The following is a 6,299-nucleotide window of genomic DNA, read 5'->3' as shown; positions in this document are numbered from 1 at the left end:
TTTATTATAGCAAACACTTCTGCAATTTCTGCTGCCAGTACGGCAGCGCAAAGTTCAAGCCTTGGTACGGAATGTGCGGATTTCGGGGTTAGTTTGACCTTACCCAGGATGAAGCCACAATGTACCCTGTTACTGGATTCTGAGGCTTTCAGATAGGTCACTGCAACTATAGCCTCTGTAGATGCATCAGAGAAAATGTGGACCTCTCTTTGGACGGCAGTTGAAAGGGACGTTAAGAAATAACAATGTGGGACTTGAAGATGTTCTAAGATCTTTAAAGATTTCTTCCATGTTTCCCAGCCTTGTTGTTTCTGGGATGGTAGCGGAGTGTCCCATTCTGTGTACTCACGGTTAACTGTCTCAAAAGTATCTTGCCTTGGATAGAGATGGAGTCACGATCCATTTTTGGATCTGTGTCAGAGTCTGGACTCTCTTATATAAACCTTTTTCCTTTCTGGCCCTCGGGGGTTAATATGGGTTTTTGCCCCCGGTGGCCATTGGTGTTACTACAAGTTTAGTGAGTCTGCTGCTGGGTTCCCCCCCCCGGTGGCCGCTGGTGTTACTACATGTTTAGTTAGTCAGCAGGTGTGATCACTCCCTCCTTCCCTTTATAAGGCCACCTGCTGCTGCAGATCACTGTTGGTAATACTGGTCATTTGCTAACCAACCTTGGTGAAGACTGGACCTACCATTTATTTATTTGGAGCACTGGTGATGCTGCTGGATGCTGATCGGGTGCCTTACTCTGCTGCTTGGAGCATTGGCAGCAGATAAAGCTAAGTTTTGGATTTTAGTTCCTTTAACCCCGTGGTGTCTGGTTTATCTTTCCTTTTATGTTATTTGTGCAGTTCACTTTATTCCCAGTTTCACCTCCTGGGGAGCGGGTTGGGCGTTTAGCTCAGGGCTAAACAGGAGATAGGGACAGGTCGGGGACTTGGGCTTCACTACCATCAAGTGTACCCCCAAGTTAAGGAGAGTCAAGGCACCCCTTTAGCCTGAGGGGCAGTTCAGGGGCCCAGGTTCCACGTCTCCTGTTTTCCCACTACTGCCCCATGACAGATGGGTGCTATCAATCCAAGGGGATCGTAAATACTGTTGACCACGGATAAGATTCCTTGTTTGGTGAAAGGCTTATCGCGGGCCTGGAATGTGAACGTGTCCTGTTTAATGTCCCACAACAGACCAAGACTGCGTTGCATGGGAAAAACATCAGATCCCAGATCAAGGTCCTTCAGGCTTGTTGCATGGTCTTCGGATGGGAATGCTTTCATTACCTCCTGATTGTTGGAGATATCTTGTGAGGTTTGCTGCAGACAGCATTTCCTGTGTTCTGGACAGCAGATCAATTGCTTCTTCACTTCTGGGCAAAGACTTAAGTCTGTCATTAATGTAGAAGTTCCTTTTCACAAATGGACGGGCATCCGATCCATATTCTCTCTCACCTTGTTGTGTTGTCCGTCTTGGTCCAGAGATTGCCACAGCAGGTGAGGGGCTGTTGCAGAAGATGTGTACCTTCGTCGGATAATCTATCACCTCGTTGTGGATGTCAATGTCCTTGTGCCATAGAAACCTGAGGTAGTTTCTACAGTCTTCCCTCATGATGAAACGGTGAAACATTTGTTGGATGTCGGCCATTACTGCAACGGGATCTTGTCCGAAGTGAACCAGTACTCCTATGAGACTGTTGTTCAGGTTGGGTCTGGTGAGAAGTAGGTTACTGAGAGAGATACCTTCATATTGAGCACTGGAGTCAAACACCACTCTGATTTAATTGGGTTTGCGAGGATGGTAGACGCCAAAGGATGGAAGGTAGCAGCATTCTTCCTCTTCCTTTAGTTGTGAAGCAGGCTCTGCATGATCTCTATCAAAGATAGTCTGCATAAAGTCGATGAAATGTTTTTCCATCTCTGGTTTCTGCGTTTCGTGCGTTTCTAAAGATGCGAGTCTTGCAGTTGCTTGCTGCAGATTGTTTGGCAACCTTGTCCTTGGAAAACGAAAGGGTAAGGGTGCTGTCCAGTTGTTGGAGTCATCCTGGGTGGATTCCTTGTCCATGACCTTGATGAATTCTTTGTCCTCTCTTGCTGGTGCCAACTTGTTATCTTCATTTGTAGAATCAAACACTGTTGACCCGAGGTTGTCGTCGCAGGACAAGAACATGCTCATGTTGTCATGGGTTTCTCACTGCCGCTTACAGTCACTCAGTGTTTCTTTTGCCCAGTAGTGATGTGGGTATGGTTGACAGCATGTACTGCGAACATTTGGCAAGACATGAGTCTTACATGAGTAAATCTTTGTAGGCCTCTTCATCTTCTCTATACAGATGTTGCCAATGATAACCCAGCCTAGATCAAAGCGTTGAGCAAATGGAGCATCATGCGGTCCATTGATCTGCTGACGTACCTTGTGCAGTCGGAGAATGTCTCTACCGAGCAGGATCAGGATATCTGCACTGTTGTCAAGAGCTGGTATCTTGTTGGCTACTGTCATTAGATGAGGGTTGTGAAGAGCAGCCTCCGGCTTTGGAATCTCCTCTCTATTGGATGGTATCTGGTTGCACTCGACAAGTGTGGGCAGAGGTATCTCTATGTTGTTCTCAAGAGAAGATACTATAATTCCATTGGCTTTTCTCCCAGAGACTTATGTAACACCACTGAAAGTACCCTAGGTGTAGGGGTAAGCATTTCCCTTTAAATCAAACAAATCAAAGAGCTCTGACCTTGCAAGTGATCGGTTGCTTTGATCGTCCAGGATGGCGTACACCCTTGTGCTCTTTTCTGGCTGACCCTTAGGATATACGTTCACCAGGCATATCTTTGCGCATGACTTGTCCCAGAGGTCTTTTCCGCAAACTTCTGTGCATGAAGATGACGCCTTGGTAGGACTTGCTTGTTCTGTTTCCTCCCCGCCATATCTTGTGGTGGGTACGGAAGGTGTGAGCTGTGCAGAGATAGGTTGGGATGGATGGAGTGCTTGCATGTGGTCCTTACTGTCACACTCCAAACACTTAAGAATTTTACAGTTCTTAGCAAAGTGTTCAGTAGAAGCACAACATCTGTAGCATACACCAAATGTCTTTAGAAGTTCCTTGCGCTCCTGGAGTGGCTTCTTTCTGAAGCCAATGCACTTCTTTAGGGGATGTGGCTTGTTATGAATGGGACACATACGATTAGGATCTTCGACCTTGTCCCCTGTGTTGCTATTGTCTGGAGCTGATGTAGGTGTGGATAGGATGTCGGTCTTTTTCGCCGACAATGGGCCTCCTTGGCTTCTCAGGTTAGTATGTGAGCCCTCATACTTAGGAGGGGTTGGACCGGGTCTGCTGGTTTCTACATATGAAAAGCTTGGGTCAGTCTTATGCTCTGCAATATCCTTGATAAAATCACAGAAGGAAAATGGAGGAAAAGAGGCTTGATTGGCTCTTTTGTATTTTGTCCCAACAGTGGTCCACTTTTCTTGTACATTGTATGGCAGCTTAGAAACTATAGGGTTTAGATACCGGCTGTTTACTTTGGAAACTAGCTTGCTCGCTGGTTCTGATCGCTGGAGGGGCTGTCTATGTGACAGGCTGATCGCTGGTGAGCTAACGATGTCCCAGCGATCCCATCCATGTCGGAACATGGGTGGGATCGCTGGGACATCGTTATGTGTAAGGCCTCTTTCACACATCCGTCTGTCACCATCAGTCAAAATCCGCCGTTTTCCAAAAAAACGAATCCGCCATTTTTCTTGGCGGATCCGTTTTTCTTCCCATTGACTTGCATTATCGGCAGATCTTGACGGATGGTGATCCGTAGGATCCGTTTTCTCACGGATCCGCCAAAATTTTGATGTCTGCTGACATGACTGGACGGACACTGAAACGTTTTTTTTGCTGGCCGGATCCGCATTTGCCCAGGAAGAATTGCCTTTGCCGGAAATTTAACCCTAAATCCTGTTCTGGCGACTGAGAAATTCTCTCTCCCCCCCCCCCACGGGTTCCTTTAAAAATCAACCTAACACGGATCCGTCAACACAACGGTCCGGTGCCATCCGTTTCTTTCAATCCGCCTACGGATCCGTTTTCCACCATTTTAGCGGATTTCGACTGAGCTGAAAAACGGATGAGTGAAACAGGCCTAACGGGGCCTTAACTCACAGGCAGAGGAGATCTGTGTAATATGAGCTGCTACAGTCTCTGCAGGGTGAAGGCTGGGGAAGGGGCTATGCTGCACACAGGCTGATATAAGCTGATGGTATCTATATGATGTAAGCAGATCTTCTGATGTCTGTTCTGACTTGTAGAAACTGGAGACTGACTTTACAGATGTAACTGCAGGAGTCTCTTTTTACTATTCTGCCTCCATGGCCAAACTGCAAGTGTTGGGCGCTCAGACTGCCATCCCATGGTGTCTGTTTACTATTACTCACGTTTAGTGATGTCCGCAGATAGCGTAAACTTGACTGTAAAAGAACACGTTTGAAGGGTCCAGTAGAAGGTTTATTCTCGGCTGAATCCTTGCATAATGCACAGTTACAGTAGGTAAAAAGAGACTTTCCTAGTACAGAGCTGTGTAAAACGTGTGTCTCCAAGATGGAGATGGACTCAAAGATGGAGAAGAAGGGAGGGGTTACAGAAATGAGAGTCACATGCGAGGGGAGAGGAGACAACCTCTAAAAGGGACAGATCTATACACAGCAATGAAAGACAACAATATAATAAAGTGCAGTACTGTCTGTAGGATTCTAATTCATGGGACATGACAAACAGAAAGAGGGCTCGACCATATGTAGTGTGCTGCACAAATTTTCACCACGCTCCTTGCCACACCCCAATCCATACCCATTTACCATTTCTTTCTTCCCTGGCAGGTGATGTCGAGGGGCACTGGCAGTTAGCGAAATTTATCAGACTCCTGTGACTGCGTGGTGTAGACCCAAATCCGAGATTGTCTGCTGTATCCAAGACGGCTGGGAACTAGAGATGAGTGGATGGATCCTAGGGTCTCTGGTCCAGTGTCCAGGTCAGTGCTACCTGGTAGCTGGACTTGTGGTCTTGAACCTCTAACCTTCCGGTGTCCCCGCCGCAGCTTTTGATCACACAGAGCTGGAGCAATGTCATCTGTCCGTCCTTCTAATCTCTAGTTGGGACCTGTGGGTTTATTTTTTGTTTCTTCATTCACAGTTGGAGTCGCCAGAACTTTCTCATCTTTATGTAGTTTCACTATACGACGTCTCACTTTTTTGTGTCTGTAAGCCGTGTACACACATTGCAGAAATACTGTGCTTTTTATTGCAGACGTCCGCACCAAACTGCACAGTAACAATCTTCACTCTCTTATTTGATGCGTTTCTGGTGCAGATGTAAAACCGCGCTTTTAATGTGTTTTTTATAGTACAGAAAAGCTTTGATTCTGCACTTAATAAATTAACTGCAGTTTTTTACCTTCCTTTTTTTTCTAGGCTCTGCATAGAAGAGAGAAAAAAAAGTACCATAACTGCACAGTTCAACTGTGTCTTTAGACCACAGCGGGCACAGTGTTCATGAAATAACATTCACTTTGCTTGGGCAGTTAAACACAGCAGAATTTTTGCGCAGAAAGTATGCAGCATTTGTGCTACATGTGAACAAGGTCTAAATTTCAAAGCAAAGTGCTTGTGACTCCATGAAATCTCCACCCTATGTACTCCCAAAGACGCTGCTGAACTGCCTTAAAACATTCTCTCTCTCTCTGATTATTCTGGCATTTGGCAAATATTAATAACTAGTTGAAGAGCCCGACATTGCCCGGGCATAGTAACTAACTGCTGTCCCGCTCTCTCCCTTCACAGTCCCACTCTCCACTCGCCATCCCGCTCTCTCCCTCCGAAGCCCAGCTCTCCACCCGCTGTCCCGCATTCTCCCTCAGCAGCCCCGCTCTCCATCCACAGTCCCACACTCTCCCTCTGCAGCCTCTGTCTCCACTGGCAGTCCCGCTCTCTCCCTCAGCAGCCCTTCTCTCCACTCGCTGTCCCGCTCTCCACTTGCCGTCCCGCTCTCTCCCTCTGCAGCCCCTGTCTCCACTGGCTGTCCCGCTTTCTCTCTCAGAAGCCCAGCTGTTATGATTAGGTAACCGAGGAGGATAGCAGGGGAATAGGCTAGGCAACCAGATAACCAGAGAGGTTGGTAACTTAGCGAATTGCAGACCCCTAAACTGACAACACAACTAGAATTAGCCGTGGGACGTACCTACGATGCCCTAGATGCCTCGGCACAGCCAAAGAATTAATTAAGCCTAAAGAGAGAAAGGGGAAAGCTAAACTGCCCCGGAGTAGGACCCCAA

The sequence above is a fragment of the Dendrobates tinctorius genome, unplaced genomic scaffold (assembly GCF_039654945.1).
Source record: "Dendrobates tinctorius isolate UK_male_01 unplaced genomic scaffold, ASM3965494v1 ptg000086l, whole genome shotgun sequence".
NCBI lineage: Eukaryota > Metazoa > Chordata > Amphibia > Anura > Dendrobatidae > Dendrobates > Dendrobates tinctorius.
Note: the sequence above shows the minus strand (reverse complement) of the source record.